General features: G+C 42.6%; 1 protein-coding gene across 1 annotated transcript in view; it reads right to left on the bottom strand.

Moving 5' to 3' along the window:
• Positions 1-17,287, bottom strand: part of LOC105489724 (uncharacterized) — a 51,697-nt gene that overhangs the window by 1,283 nt on the left and 33,127 nt on the right. The gene's annotated exons all lie outside the window — the stretch shown is intronic.

Here is a 17,287-nt window from a genome sequence, read left to right as displayed (position 1 = left end):
ACTGCCCTAAGCAAATAAGGCCAGGCTGATCTAGGGTTTGGAAAACAGATTCTGAATCTTGATGGAAACAACTGTAAAAGCATCTGGCATTGGGCATGGATACAGGAGGGATGAAAAATTGCTACCATTTTGCAAACATGGTGGCTCAGACCTGTATTCCTAGCACTTTGGGTGGCTCAGATGGGAGAATTTGAACTCGGGAGTTCCGGTGCAGCCTGGGCAACATAATAAGATTTTGTTTCCATGAAAAAAAATGAAAAAAATGCCGGGCGCGGTGGCTCAAGCCTGTAATCCCAGCACTTTGGGAGGCCGAGACGGGCGAATCACGAGGTCAGGAGATCGAGACCATCCTGGCTAACACGGTGAAACCCTGTCTCTACTAAAAAAATACAAAAAACTAGCCGGGCGAGGTGGCAGGTGTCTGTAGTCCCAGCTACTCGGGTGGCTGAGGCAGGAGAATGGCGTAAACCCGGGAGGCGGAGCTTGCAGTGAGCTGAGATCCGGCCACTGCACTCCAGCCTGGACGACAGAGCCAGACTCTGTCTCAAAAAAAAAAAAAAAAGAAAGAAAATAATTAGCCAGCCATGGTGGTGCATGCCTGTAGTCCCAATACTTAGGTGGCAGAGGCAGGAGGACTGCTTGAGCCTGGAAGGTCAAGGCTGCAGTAAGCCATGATTGGCTGCACCACTGCTATCCACACTGGGAGGTAAAATGAGACTCTGTCTCAAAAAAATAAATAAATAAATAAAATAAAAATTGGATAAGCATTTTGAAGACAGAATAATTTGAGGAAATAGCTGAGGGATGAGTTTAGAAAATCAAAGTCCAACAGCACATTATTTATTTTTATCATAGAAAATATTTGAGGCCGGGCGCGGTGGCTCAGGCCGGGCGCGGTGGCTCAAGCCTGTAATCCCAGCACTTTGGGAGGCCGAGACGGGCGGATCACGAGGTCAGGAGATCGAGACCATCCTGGCTAACACGGTGAAACCCCGTCTCTACTAAAAAAAAAAATACAAAAATAAAAACTAGCCGGGCGAGATGGCGGGCGCCTGTAGTCCCAGCTACCCGGGAGGCTGAGTCAGGAGAATGGCCTGAACCCGGGAGGCAGAGCTTGCAGTGAGCTGAGATCTGGCCACTGCACTCCAGCCTGGGCGGCAGAGCGAGACTCCGTCTCAAAAAAAAAAAAAAAAAAAAAAAAAAAATTGAGCCAGGCACTGTGGCTCACACCTGTAATCCCAGCACTTTGGGAGGCCGAGACAGGCAGATCACAAGGTCAGGAGATCGAGACTATCCTGGCTAACATGGTGAAAAGCTGTCTCTACTAAAAATACAAAAAATTAGCCATGCATAGTGGTGGGTGCCTGTAGTCCCAGCTACTTGGGAGGGTGAGGCAGGAGAATGGCATGAATCCGGAAGGCGCAGCTTGCAGTGAGCTGAGATCACACCACTGCACTCCAGCCTGGGTAACAGAGCGAGACTCCATCTCAAAAAAAAGAGAAAATATTTGAAAACTAGGCTGTGCGGTGCCTCACACCTGTAATCCCAGCACTTTGGGAGGCTGAGGTGGGTGGATCACCTGAGGTCAGGAGTTCGAGATCAGCCTGACCAACATGGGGAAACCCTGTCTCTACTAAAAATACAAAATTAGCCAGGCATGATGGCACATATCTGTAATCCCAGCTACCCAGGAGGCTGAGGCAGGAGAATCGCTTGAACCTGGGAGGCTGAGGTTGCAGTGAGCCGAGATCATGCCACTGCACTCCAGCCTGGGCAACAAGAGCGAAACTCCGTCTCAAGAAAAAAAAAAAGAGAGAGAGAGAAAACAAAACATTTGAAAACTTTTAAAAGAGAAAAACTTTAAAACTTTACATAAATTAAATTTAACAGAGTTTAATAGAGCATAGAATGATTTGCAAATCGGGCAGCTGGTGGATCCAGAGTAGGCTCAGAGAGACTCTAGCAAAGCCACATGATGAGAACAGATTTGTAGACGGAAAAAGCAAAGTGACATACAGAAAATGGAAGTGAGGTACAGAAACAGCCAGATTGATTACAGGTTGGGATTTGCCTTAAACATAATTTGAACACTTGATGTCCTTTTATTGGCAAAAACACAATTTTTGGCACAATAATGGAATACGGTCTATGTATATATCCAGTTAGGTTTCAGTTTACTATGTTTAAAAAAACCTAGTGACCAAAGTTAAACAGAAAAGGGAGCAGCTTTAGGGATAATTAATTTAACAGTCTCTCCCTTTTGATCATCTTCTCAATTTTGAGAGATAGACCAGAACTTTAGACATTGATATTATTCTGTCACCATCAAAAACGTACTTCTTTATTCTCAAATCCCACTGTGAAATAGCCGAACTGTAGCTTTTGTAAAGTGGAAACAAGGACTTCAGGTTATTATTATTTTTTTAAGGGTTACAGTAGAGGTGACCTCCTTGTGTTGAAATCTGCTGTTTTCAAAAGAACAACCAAACCTGGCCTGTTTTAGGATCTACCTATTTCCTTACATTTTCAGCTTGATTATGTCACATGAACACGAGTGACTCCATTTGGTTTGGTTTAGTCTCTTTGGGCCTAACGCACAAGCTCAGTCCAGAATGATGGCCTTCAATAATTTTGTTTATAAAATCCCCCCCTTTTGGTTAAGTTCTCACATAGGTAAGAGTATGACCAAAACTCAGTGTCTTAATGCCACTCTCAGTTTCCATTATTTTTAGTTTTTGTCCCTATCAGGTCATTCATAGGTTATGGTGTCCTCATGGTCACATATGCATTTGAGTTTTTGTGATTGCAGTTAAAGAGAGACCATTTGACATTCTAGAGATAACTGCATGCAAATATTTATAACTTTTGAGAGAATACACTGCAGTAGCGAGACTACTATTTTGACTATAAGAAGGATGATAACAAGAGCTTCAAGTATGCTTTTTTTTTTTTTAGAGACAGAATCTCGCTCTTTTGCAGAGCTGGAATGCAGTGGCACGAGCTCGGCTCACTGCAACCTCCACCTCTGCCTCCTGGTTCAAGCGATTCTCCTGCCTTGGCCTCCCGAGTAGCTGGGACTACAGGCGCAAGAACCACCATGCCCAGCTAATTTTTGTATTTTCAGGAGAGAGGGGGTTTCACCATGTTGGCCAGGATGGTCTCGAACTCTTGACCTCATGATCTGCCCACCTCGGCTTCCCAAAGTGCTAGGATTACAGGCGTGAGCCACCATGCCTGGCCTCAAGTATGCTTTTTAGCCAGGGTCTTATGAACCCTACCATCTAACATTAAATAGGTCAAATAATTAGCTAAATTAATGGTCTCCTCATTTCAACCAAGCAGCCTATTTATTAATCTCCTACAACTGAATCTCTGTAATACCCGATGTATTTTTCCATATGCAACTACAAGTTTTAGCAACTGCACAGATACTTCTCTGTTCATCCAGTAACTAATCTAGAGAAATTCTATTATTTCGCACAACTTTAGTAAGAAAAATTAAAGTCTATTGTGTAACCGTGGCCTTTACAATAGAATATGCTATAAAGCCCTATTATGGGGAATAAATTTCTAACCACTGCCTCATTTATTGTAAACCATGGGGAACAAAAAGACCTAACAAATGATAGTCATTCAGAAGAGTAATGGTCTCCTGGCAATGCTCTATAATCTATTTTGAATAAGTTCTCTTTAACTTATGAATTAGGTTAACGGCAATGAAACAATATTCTGTTTCTGATATTATGAGGCAACATATGTCCCATTAAAATTTCTCACCCTCATTGGCCCTTCATCTTTTACTTATGAAGGCATAAGTTGGTTCATATATAATGTAGGCTGCAAAATCTACATATAAAAATGTACCCCATGAGTGCACACAAGAGGCCCCTTTTTATTTCCGTTGTTTGCAGACCCATAAGAAAAAAACAGTAATCTGGCCGGGCGCGGTGGCTCAAGCCTGTAATCCCAGCACTTTGGGAGGCCGAGACGGGTGGATCACGAGGTCAGGAGATCGAGACCATCCTGGTGAACATGGTGAAACCCCGTCTCTACTAAAAAATACAAAAAACTAGCCGGGCGAGGTGGCGGCGCCTGTAGTCCCAGCTACTCGGGAGGCTGAGGCAGGAGAATGGCGTGAACCCGGGAGGCGGAGCTTGCAGTGAGCTGAGATCCGGCCACTGCAACTCCAGCCCGGGAGACAGAGCGAGACTCCGTCTCAAAAAAAAAAAAAAAAAAGAAAAAGAAAAAAACAGTAATCTAAGAGTGTCATGATAGCAGAGATGTCTTGATTTTTCATCTTGTGAAGAAAGCGATCTACATCAATGCTGCCATCTGCTTTTCAAGAGAAACTTCCCCGTTTAACTTAACCTTAAGATCTCTGGCCGGGCGCGGTGGCTCACACTTGTAATCCCAGCACTTTGGGAGACCGAGCGGCTGGATCATGAGGTCAGAAGATCGAGACCATCCTGGCTAACACGGTGAAACACCGTCTATACTAAAAATACAAAACAATTAGCCGGGCGTCGTGGTGGGCGCCTGTAGCCCCAGCTACTAGTGAGGCTGAGGCAGGAGAATGGCGTGAATCCAGCAGGCGGCGCTTGCAGAACCCAGGAGGTGGAGTTTGCAGTGAGCCGAGATCGAGTCACTGCACTCCAGCCTGGCCAACACAGCTAGACTCCATCTCAAAAAAAAAAAAAAAATCTCCAATGGGCATACAATTGCAAGAGTTCGGAGGGCCTCTTCTCAGTTGTGAGGTTATCAACACAAGGTTCGGGGTCCTGAAGTCTTGCAGTATAGATGGCAAGCAGACTCAGTAAGATTATAAAGGGTTTACTGTCCTCAGTCAGTAGACCATAAAAGCGTTGTTTACCTGGTGAAAATATGCTTCGCCATAATGCATTAAAGCCTTGCTGCATTTAGTCATATAAACTTCAGTAACAGAACACACATGAGGTTCCATTATCTGGTACATAAGCCATCCAATGACAATTTTATAATAGCCAGCACAGTTTTTCACTCTCAGTGAATCTGACTGTCATCAATCTGCAATTACAAAAGCAATCCTGTCAATTTAGTTCGATTTTCTCAATACTATTGTATCTGTAATACCTTATTTAACAGTTTTATAACTTCTCCAGTGAAATAGTTTTTTTGTTGCTGTTTTTTTCTTTTCTGAGACAGAGTCTCACTCTGTTGCCCAGGCTGGAGTGCAGTGGCGCGATCTCAGCTTGTAGTAGGACAAGCCTCAGACAAAACCCCTCAGACACCAAGTTAAAGAAGGAAGGGCTTTATTCAGCCAGGAGCTTCGGCAAGACTCACGTCTCCAACAACCAAGCTCCCCGAAAGCAATTCCTGTCCCTTTTAAGGGCTCACAACTCCAAGGGGGTCCGTGTGAGAGGGTCGTGATCGATTGAGCAAGCAGAGGGTACATGACTGGGGGCTGCATGCACTGGTAATTAGATCTGAACAAAACAGGACAGGGATTTTCACAGTGCATTTCTATACAATGTCTGTAATCTATAGATAATAGAACCGATTAGGTCAGGGGTCGATCTTTAACTACCAGGCCCAGGGTGTGGCGCTGGGCTGTCTGCCTGTGGATTTTGTTTCTGCCTTTTAGTTTTTATTTCTTCTTTCTTTGGAGGCAGAAATTGGGCATAAGACAATTTGAGGAGTGGTCTCCTCCCTTAAGCTCACTGCAGCCCTTGCCTCCTGGGTTCAAGCGATTCTCTGCCTCAACCTCCTGAGTAGCTGGGATTACAGGCACCCGCCACCACGCCCGGCTAATTTGTGTATTTTTAGTAGAGACAGGGTTTCACCATCTTGGCCAGGCTGGTCTTGAACTCCTGACCTCGTAATAAACCCTTCTCGGTCTCCCAAAGTGCTGGGATTGCAGGCGTGAGCCACCATGGCTCCCTGCCAAAGTAAGTATGTTTATTATTGGAGACTTTTTCAGAAGCGTCCCATGAGCAAAACGTATTTTTTAATATCCTGTAAGCTACTGTTATAATATCAGACTTTTCCCATGAGAAAGCTTTCATTCTACAAGAAAATATGTATTAAACATGACAATTCAATAAAATTTTTGTGTAAATGCTTAAATAGTTCCTCAGGTAGCAGAAAGGTACATGAAGTTTTGATTGTCTTCTCAGATTATATGTTTGAGAGAAAAAAAAAATGGTCCTAACCTATTTTAGTAATTAGGATAGTCACCACACACACATACATTTAATTTATATTTAACTTAGATTATTGTTATTATTATATATATTTTTGAGACGGAGTTTTACTCTTGTTGCCCAGGTTGGGCAGTGGCGTGATCTCAGCTCACTGCAACCTCTGCCTGTCTGGTTGAAGTGATTCTCCTGCCTCAGCCTCTGAAGTAGCTGGGATTACAGGCATGCGCCACCATGCCCAGGTAATTTTGTATTTTTAGTAGAGTCGGGGTTTCTCCATGTTGGTCGGGCTGGTCTCGAACTCCCGACCTCAGGTGATCTGCTGGCCTCGGCCTCCCAAAGTGCTGGGATTACAGGCGTGAGCCACCACGCCCGGCCTGATAAAGGAAGCTTTAAGAACTCAGGAATGAACAAGTCACTGCTGTCTAGATTCTCCATGAGTTCACACTTATTATGTCCTCTTAAATATCATGTTTGTTTCTTCAATTTAGGTACATAGCACTGATAACTGTGAAGTTATCTTAGATAATTTGACTTGGAACACACAGTTTATTCAAATGGCACATCTAAAAAATTTCAGTACTGGCTGATTTAGTATAAAAATGTGGCAGAGTATTTTCATAATGTACGATTAATTTTTGTTTTGCCTGGATTACTAGTTTTATTTTATATATATATTTTTTGAGACAGAGTTTCACTCTATGACTCAGGCTGGAGTGCAATGGCACAATTTTGGCTCACTGCAACCTCCACCTCCCAGGTTTAAGTGATTCTCCCCTCAGCCTCCCAAGTAGCTGGGATTACAGGCATGACAACTATGCCTGGCTAATTTTTGTATTTTTTTTCAAGTCTCTTTTTTCCCATAAGTTACTGGGGTATAGGTGGTATTATGTTATTTAGTGGTAATTTGTGAGATTTTGGCACACCCATCAACTAAGCAGTATACACTGCACCATATTTGTAGTCTTCTATCCCTCGTCCCCCTCCCATTCTTTCCCCAACATCCCCAAAGTCCATTGCATCATTCTTATGCCTTTGCATACTCATAGCTTAGCTCTCACATGTCAGTGAGAACATTTGATGTTTGGTTTTCCATTCCTGAGTTACTTCACTTAGAATAATAGTCTCCAACCTTATCCAGGTTACTGCAAATGTTATTAATTCATTCCTTTTTATGGCTGAGTAGTATTCCATTTTGTGTGTGTGTGTGTGTGTGTGTGTGTGTGTGTGTGTGTGTGTGTGTGTGTGTGTGTATGAGATATGATTCTGTCCTTCATCTTAAAGTTAGATAACCTGATGACAATGTGATTAGGTGATGATCTTTCAGCGATGATTTTCCCAGGTATTATTTGTGCTTTTTGTGTTTGAGTGTCTAGGTCTCTGGCAAAACCAGAGAAGTTTTCCTCAATTATTTGTCCAATTATGTTTTCCAAACTTTTATGTTTTTCTTCTTTTTCAGAAACACCAGTTATTCTTAGGTTTGGTTGTTTAACGTAATCTCAGACTTCTTGAAGGTTTTGTTCGTATTTTCTTTTTTTTGTCTTTGCTGGATTGTGTTAATTCAAAGATCTTGTCTTTGAGCCCTGAATTTCTTTCTTCTACTTGTTCAATTATATTGCTGAGAGTTTCCAGAGCATTTTGCATTTTTATAAGTCTATCCAATGTTTCCTGACGTTCTGATTGTTTTTTCTTCATGTTATTTCCTTGCATATTTCTCCCTTCACTTATTTTTTATTTTATTCATTTATTATTATTATTATTTTTGAGATGGAGTTTCACTTTTGTTTCCCAGGCTGGAGTGCAATGGCTCAGGCTTGGCTCACTGCAACCTCCGCCTCCCGGGTTCAAGCGATTCTCCTGCCTCAGCCTCCCAAGTAGCTGGGATTACAGGCATGCTCCACCACGTCTGGCTAATTTTGTATTTTTAGTAGAGATGGGGTTTCTCCATGTTGGTCAGGCTGGTCTCAAACTCCCAACCTCAGGTGATCCACCCACCTTGGCCGCCCAGAGTGCTGGGATTACAGGTGTGAGCCACCATGCCTGGCCTATTTTTTATTTTTTTTTTGAGACAGAGTGTCACTCTGTCACCCAGGCTTGAGTGCAATGGCACAATCTCAGCTCACTTCAACCTCCGCCTCCCGGGTTCAAGTGATTCTCCTGCCTCAGCCCTCTGAGTAGCTGGGATTACAGGCATGTGCCACCACGCCCGGCTAATTTTTGTACTTTTAGTAGAGACGGGGTTTCACCATGTTGGTCAGGTTGGTCTTGAACTCCTGACCTCGTGATCTGCCCATCTTGGCCTCCCAAAGTGCTGGGATTACAGGAGTGAGCCACGGTGCCCGGCCCTCCTGAATTCTTTTTCAGGTAAATCAGGGATTTCTTTTTTGTTTGGATGGATTGCTAGAGAGCTAGTGTGATTGTTTGGGGGTGATAAAGAGCTTTGTATTGACATATTACCAGAATTGATTTTCTGGTTTCTTCTCATCTGGGTAGCCTCTGTCAGAGGAAAGGTCTAGGGCTGAAGGCTGTTATTCAGATTCTTTTGTCCCATGGGGTGTTCCCTTAATGTAGTACTTTCCCCCTTTTCCATGTATATGGCTTCCTGTGAGCCTAGCTGCACTAATTGTTGTCTCTCTTCTGGATCTAGCCACCCAGCAAGTCTACCCAGATCTACGCTCGTACTTGTGGTTGTCTTCACAGAGTCCTGTGATGTGAACTGTATACGAGTCTCTCAGCCGTGAATACCAGCACCTGTTCTGGGGCAGGTAGCAGAGGGGTGAAATGGACTCTGTGAGGGTTCTCAGCTTCGGTGGTTTAATGCTCTATGTTTGTGCTAGTTGGCCTTCTGCTGGGAGGAGGCACTTTCCAGAGAGCGTCAGCTGTGGTAGTATGAGGAGAACCAGGTGGTGGGTGAGGCCCTAGAATTCCCAAGAGTATATGCCCTTAGTCTTCAGCTATGAAGGTACAGAGGGAAGGCCCATCAGGTGGGGGCAGAGCTAGGCAAGTCTAAGCTCAGACTCCCTTTGGGTGGGGCTTGCTGTGGCTGCTGTAGGGGAAGTGGGTGAGGTTCCTAGGTCAATGAAGTTATGTTCCCAGGAGGACTATGATTGCCTCTGCTGTGTGATGCAGGTTGTCAGGAAAGTAGGAAAAAGCAGGCAGTAACAGGCCTCACCCAGCTCCCATACAACCCAAAAGGCCAGTCTAGCTCCCACCATGCACCCCCCAACAGCACCGAGCTTGTTTCCAGGCAGTGGGAACTTGCCACAGGCCTGGAAACTTGCCACAGGCTACAAGCCTCCCTGCTGAGAGAGCAAGCAGGACTTCCGTGCCTCTGCATCTGTCAAGTCTGCACACCGGATTCATTCCCTCCTCTGAGTTCTGGCTAGGAAACTTCATGTTCAGTTGGAATTGTTACAAAGTTCAGCTGGAGGAAAAAAAAAAAAAAAATATATATATATGTATTATTTTATATTTTATTTATTTATTTTTTTGAGATGGAATCTCGCTCTGTCACCAAGGCTAGAGCGCAGTGGCGCAGTCTCCACTCACTGTAAGCTCTGCTGCCTTCTGGGTTCACGCCATTCTCCTGCCTCCCGAGTAGCTGGGACTACAGGCATCTGCCACCACGCCCAGCAAATTTTTTTGTATTTTTAGTAGAGATGGGTTTTCACTGTGTTAGCCAGGATGGTCTCGATCTCCTGACCTCGTGATGAGCCACCACGCCTGGCCTATATTTTTAATAAAAGATTTTTTTTTCAAATTTTCTGTAAACTAACAGATCTAAATATATTTAGCTTTTCTATATCATATAAAAAGAAGATTCCAGTCAGGCATGGTGGCTCATAGTTGTAATCCCAGCACTTTGGGAGGACAAGACACAAAGTCTGTTTAAACTCAGAAATTTGATACCAATATGGCAAAAGCCCATGTCTACAAAATATACAAAAATTAGCTGGGCGTGGTGGCCTACACCTGTATTACCTGCTATTCAGGAGGCTTAGGCAGGAGGATTGCCTGAGCCCAGGAGCTCGAGGCTGCAGTGAGCCATGATCCTGGGTGAGAGAGTGAGATCATTTCTAAAAAAATGCCAGGCTGGGCGCAGTGGCTCATGCTTGTAATCCCAGCACTTTGGGAGGCCGAGGTGGGCAGATCACTTGAGGTCGGGAGATCAGGACCACCCTGACCAACATGGAGAAAATACTAAAAATACAAAATTAGCTGGGCATAGTGGTGCATGCCTGTAATCCGAGCTACTCGGGAGTCTGAGGCAGGAGAATTGCTTAAACCCAGGGGGCTGAGGTTACGGTGAGCTGAGATTGCGCCATTGCAATCCAGCCTAGGCAACAAGAGCGAAACTCCATCTCGGGAAAAAAAAAAAAAAAACACCAAAAAATTAAAAAAAAAAAAAACACCAAAAAATGCCAACACATATAAACTTACGTGGGTATTTTTGGAAATTTTTGTTATTATTATTATTCTAATAGTTTTTGGGGTACAGGTGGTATTTAATTACATAGCTTCTTTAGTGGTGATTTCTGAGGTTTTGTAGCACCCAGCAACTAAGCAGTGTACACTGTACCCAATGTGTAGTCTTTTAACCCTCACTCCTCTTGCACTCCTCCCCTTGAGTCCCTGGAGTCCATTATATAATTCTTATACTTTTGAATCCCCATAGCTTGTCTCCGACTTCTAAGTGAGAACATATGATGTTTGTTTTTTTTGTTTTTTTTTTTTTTTGAGACAGAGTCTCGCTCTGTCGCCCAGGCTGGAGTGCAGTGGCCGGATCTCAGCTCACTGCAAGCTCCGCCTCCCGGGTTTGCGCCATTCTCCTGCCTCAGCCTCCTGAGTAGCTGGGACTACAGGCGCCCACCACCTCGCCCGGCTATTTTTTTGTATTTTTTAGTAGAGACGGGGTTTCACTGTGTTAGCCAGGATGGTCTGGATCTCCTGACCTCGTGATCCACCCGTCTTGGCCTCCCAAAGTGCTGGGATTACAGGCGTGAGCCACCGCGCCCGGCCAATGTCTGGTTTTATATTCCTGAGTTACTTCACTTAGAGTAATGGTCTTCAGACCAGGCACGGTGGCTCACACCTGTAATCTCAGCACTTTGGGAGGCTGAGGTGGGCAGATTACCTGAGGTCAGCAGTTCAAGACCAGCCTGGCCAACATGGTGAAACCCAGTCTCTATTAAAAATACAAAAAATTAGCCAGGTGTGGTGGCACACACCTGTAGTCCCAGTTACTCGGGAGGCTGAGGCGGGAGAATTGCTTGAACCTGGGAGGTGGAGGTTGCAGTGAGCCGAGATCATGCCTCTGCACTCCAGTTAGGGTGACAGGATGAGATTCCGTCTCAAAAAAAAAAAAAAAAAAAGAATAGTGGTTTTCAACTTTATACAAGTTGCTGTGAATGTCATTGTTCATTTTTTTGTTTTATGGCTGAGTATTTCATGATATATACATATATATCACATTTGCTTTACTTGATAGCTGATTGGCATTTAGGCTGGTTCCATATTTTTACAATTGCAAATTGTGCTGCTATAAACATGTATGTGCAAGTGTCTTTTTACATAATGACTTTTGTCTGCATGTAAATAGTAGTAGGATTGCTGAATCAAATGGTAGTTCTACTTTTAGTTCTTTAAAAAATCCCCTGATGGGATGGGCATGGTGACTCACGCCTGTAATCCCAGCACTTTGGGAGGTCAAGACGGGTGGATCACCTGAGGTCATGAGTTCAAGAGCAGCCTGACCAACAAAGTGAAACCCCGTCTCTAATAAAAATACAAAAATTGGCCGGGCGCGGTGGCTCAAGCCTGTAATCCCAGCACTTTGGGAGGCCGAGACGGGCGGATCACGAGGTCAGGAGATCAAGACCATCCTGGCTAACACCGTGAAACCCCGTCTCTACTAAAAAGTACAAAAAACTAGCCGGGCGAGGTGGCGGGCGCCTGTAGTCCCAGCTACTCGGGAGGCTGAGGCAGGAGAATGGCGGGAACCCGGGAGGCGGAGCTTGCAGGGAGCTGAGATCTGGCCACTGCACCCCAGCCTGGGCGACAGAGCGAGACTCCGTCTCAAAAACAAACAAACAAACAAACAAAAAAAAAACAAAAATTAGCTGGGCGTGGTGGCATGTGCCTGTAATTTCAGCTATTTGGGCGACTGAGACAGAAGAATTGCTTGAACTTGGGAGGGGGAGGTTGCAGTGAGCTGAGATCGTGCCACTGCACTCCAGCCTGGGTGAGGGAGCGAGACTCTGTTTAAAAAACAAGAAACAAAACAAAACAAAAACCTTGGCTGTTTTCCATAGTGACTGTATTAGTTTACGTTACCACCAACAGTGTAAACGTTCTGGTTTTGATTTGAATTTTCCTGATAATTAGTGATGTTGAGACGTTCTGGTTTTGATTTGAATTTTCCTGATAATTAGTGATGTTGAGACATTCTGGTTTTGATTTGAATTTTCCTGATAATTAGTGATGTTGAGCATTTTTTCTTTTCTTTTTTTTTTCTTCAGTATTCACATTTTTTATTTTGAGGTTTAAAATATATGTGGCCAACACCGTTACTTTCATCGGCAGATAAAATAATTGGGATGTATAAAAAAACCTGTACTTGACCTTTTATCAAGATTATCTGCCATCAAATTACCCATATCCAGGTTTCCATGAGCCTGGAATTTTCTTTCCACTTGATAGGGGTATGTATTAGAAAGTCCAGTTGATAACATTTTTATTTAAAACAAGAACAAAAATAAAAACAATCAGCATAGTCAAGTTGTCTTAGTCTTTTTTTTTTTTTTTTGAGAGGGAGTCTGGCTCTGTAGCCCAGGCTGGAGTGCAGTGGCGCAATCTCGGCTCACTGCAAGCTCTGCCTCCCGGGTTCACGCCATTCTCCTACCTCAGCCTCCCAAGTAGCTGGGGCTACAGGCGCCTGCCACCACGCCCGGCTAATACTTTGTATTTTTTAGTAGAGACGGGACTTCATTGCGTTAGCCAGGATGTTCTTGATCTCCTGACCTCGTGATCCACCCACCTCGGCTTCCCAAAGTGCTGGGATTACAGGCGTGAGCCACCGTGCCCGGCCTCAAGTCTTAGTCTTAAGAATTTCTGGTTTCCTTTTTGGAAGAGGTCAGGATCTTTCCAAGACCTGAGTCCTTGAATATTCTTCAAGCCATCAAAAATGGAGTCCTTTATTTTCTCATATTCTAACTCTAAAGATACTTTATTCGCTTTAAGGTTTTTTTTCCAACTCGGGATCAGTTTTAATCTTCACAGCATCATATCAGATTTGTGAAAACTCACAAAGACCAAAGGAACCTCCAACAATCAGCAACATGGGGACGCTGTAGCAGAGTCTTGTTCCTACACAAAGCACACATTATCACGGGTGCAAACATGATTGAACTCTTCCATTTGCTTAGAACTCCAAGCAGGCCCAGTGCTGACTCCCAAAGCTCAGCAACCCGAGCTCTCCAGAGGAGTACATCCTTGACTCACCTTCTTTCTTTGGTTATTTGGCGTTTGGTCCTTACTGATAGGTTTCCAAGCATTTTTATTTATTTATTTATTTATACATTTGTTGGTCATTTGTATATCTTATTTTGAGAATTGTCTATTCATGTCCTTCAGCCACATTTTCAGGGGATTATTTTTTTTCTTGCTAATTTGTTCAAGTTTTTTGTAGATTCTGGATATTAGTTATTTTGTTGGATGCTTTGTTTGTGAAGATTTTCTCCTATTCTGTGAGTTATCTCTCTTTACTCTGCCGATTTTTTCTTTTGTTGTGCAGAAGTTTTTAGTTTAATTAAGTCCCATTTATGGAATTTTTTTTGCATTTGCTTTTAGGTTCTTGATTATAAACTCTTTGCCTAAGCCAAGGTCCAAAAACGGTTTTTCTGATGTTATCTTCTAGAATTTTTATAGCTTCAGGTCTTAGATTTAAGTCTTTGTCCCATGTTGAGTTGACTTTTGTGTAAGGTGAGAGATGAAGATCCAATTTCCGTATTCTACATGTGGCTTGTCAATTATCTCAGCACCATTTGTTGAATCGGGTGTCCTTTTCACACTATGTTTTTGTTGACATTGTGAAATATTAGTTGGCTTTAAGTATTTGGCTTTATTTCTGGGTTTGCTATTTTGTTTCATTGGTCTACATGCTATTTTTGTCCTAATACCATGCTGTCTTGGTAAATATTGCCTTGTGGTATAGTTTGAATTGGGTAATGCTGTGCCTCCAGATTTGCTCTTCTTACTTAGTCTTGCTTTGGCTATGCGGGCTCTTTTTTGGTTTTATATTAATTTTATTTATTTATTTATTTATTTATTTTTTGAGACGAAGTTTTGCTCTTGTTGCTCAGGCTGGTGTGCAATGGCGCGATCTCAGCTCACTGCAACCTCTGCTTCCCAGGTTCAAGTGATTCTCCTGCCTCAGCCTCCTGAGTAGCTGGGATTACAGGCATGTGCCACTACGCCCAGTTAATTTTGTATTTTTAGTAGAGATGGGGTTTCTCCATGTTGGTCAGACTGGTCTCAAACTCCCAACCTTGGGTGATCCACCTGTCTCAGCATCCCAAAGTGCCGGGATTACAGGCATGAGCCACTGAGCCTGGCCTTCCATATGAATTTTATAATTGTCTTTTTTTTTCTTTTTCTTTTTCTTTTAGTTCTGTGGAGAATGATTATATTATTTTGATGGAGATTACATGGAATTTGTAGATTGTTTTTGGCATTATGGTCATGTTCACAATATTCACTCTACCTATCCATGAGCATAAAATGTGTTTACATTTGTTAGTGCCATCTGTAATTTATTTTAAACCTGTTTTGTGTTTACCTTGTACAGATCTTTCATGTCCTTGGTTAAGTATATTCCTAATTATTATTATTATTTTTGCAGCTGTTGTAACAGGGCTTGAATTCTTGACTTGATTCTCAGTTTGGTTGCTGTTTGTGTATAACAGTGCTACTGAGTTATATACATTGATTTTGTATCCTGAAACTTTACTGAATTCATTTTTCAGATCTAGGAGCTTTTTAGATGAGTCTTCAGTGTTTTCTAGGTATAATATATCATCAGATGATACAATACAATCCGTGAACAGTCACAGTTTGACTTCCTGTTTACCAATTTGGATGCCCTTTATTTCTTTCTCTTGTCTGAATGCTCTGGCTAAGACTTCCAGTACTATGTCGAATAGAAGTGGTTGAAAGTGGGCATCCTTGTCTTGTTCTAGTTGTCAGGGGTAGTGCTTCCAACCTTTTCCCATTCAGTATAATGTAGGCTGTGGGTTTGTCACAGATGGCTTTTATTACCTTAAGGTATGTCCCCTCCATGCCAATTTTGCCGAGAGTTTTAATCCTAAAGCAATGCAGAATTTTGTCAGATGGTTTTTCTGCATCTATTGAGATAATCATGTGATTTTTTAAATAATTCTGTTTATGTGGTATATCACATTTATTGACTTGCATATGTTAAACCATTCCTGCATCCTTGGTATAAAATGCACTTGATCATGGTGTATTATCTTTTTGATATGCTGTTGTATTTGGTTAGCTAGTATTTTGCTGAGAATTTTTCATCATCTGTGTTCATCAGAAATACTGACGTATAGTTGTTTTTTTTTTGTCATGTCTTTTCCTGGTTTTGTTATTAGGGTGATACTGGCTTGATGGAATGATTTAGAGATTTCCTCTTTATCTTTTGGAATAGTTTCAGTAAGACTGGTATCAATTCTTCTTTGAATGTCTGACGATAAAATATATCTGTGAATCCATGTGCTCCTAGATTTATTTTGTTGGCAATTTTTATTACTGTTTCAATATGGCTACCTTTTTTCAGTCTGTTCAGAGTTTCTATTTCTTCCTGATTTAATCTAGGAGGATTGCATATTTCCAGGAATTTATGCATCTCCTCTAGGTTTTCCAGTTTGTGCACAGAGATATTTATGGTAGCAATTCAATAATCTTTTGTATTTCTGTGGTATTGCCTGTAATATCTTCTATTTTTTTTCTAATTGAGCTTATTCAGATCTTCTCTCTGTTTTTCTTGGTTAATCTTGCTAATGGTCTATCAATTTTGTTTATCTTTGCAAACAACCAGCTTTTTGTTTCATTTATCTCCTTATGGAATTTTTGGTTTCAATTTCGGTTGGTTTTTTTTTTAATGATGCTTTGCTCTTGTTGCCCAGGCTGGAGTGTGCAGTGGTACACTCCCAGCTCGCTGCAACCTCCAACCTCCGCCTCCCAACTTCAAGCGATTCTCCTGCCTCAGCCTCCGGAGTAGCTGGGATTACAGGCTTCCGCCACCATGCCCTGTTGGGTTTATTTTTTTGTATTTTTAGTAGAGACGGGTTGTTGGTCAGGCTGGTTTCGAACTCCTGACCTCAAGTGATCCACCCACCTCGGCCTCCCAAAGTGATAGGATTACAGGTGTGAGCCACCGCTCCCAGCTCAGTTAGGTCTTCTCTGATCTTTATTTCTTCTGTTCTGCTGAGTTTGGGTTTAGTTTGTTTCTGCTTCTCTAGTTCCTTGAGGTGTGACCTTACACAGTCTATTTGTGCTATTTTAGACTTTTTCCTGTAGGCCTTTACTGCTATAAACTTTTCTCTTAGTACCGCTTTTGCTGTATACCAGAGGTTTTGATAAGTTGTGTCACTATTGTCATTCAGTTCAAAGAGATTTTTAATTTCCATCTTGATTTCATTGTTTATTTAAAGATTATTCAGGGCCAGGTGCAGTGACTCATGCCTGTAACTAACCCTAGCACTATGGGAGGCCAAGGTGGCTAGATCACTTCCATCCTGGACAACATGGTGAAACCGTGTCTCTACTAAGAATACACAACTTAGTAGGGCATGATGGCTTGCACCTGTAGTCCCAGCTACTCGGGAGGCTGAGGCAGGAGAATCACTTGAACCCGGGAGGTGGAGGTTGTAGTAAGCCAAGATTGCATAAATGCACTCCAGCTTGGGCACCAGAGCGAGACTGTCTCAAAAAAACAAAACAAAACAAAACAAAACAAAACAAAAACCCTTCGTGAGCAGGTTATTTAATTTCCATGCATTTGTATAGTTTTTAGGATTTTTTTGGAATTGATTTCTAATTTTATT

Source organism: Macaca nemestrina, chromosome 20 (genome assembly GCF_043159975.1).
Source record: "Macaca nemestrina isolate mMacNem1 chromosome 20, mMacNem.hap1, whole genome shotgun sequence".
NCBI lineage: Eukaryota > Metazoa > Chordata > Mammalia > Primates > Cercopithecidae > Macaca > Macaca nemestrina.
Note: the sequence above shows the minus strand (reverse complement) of the source record. Positions and strands in the feature narration are given on the sequence as shown.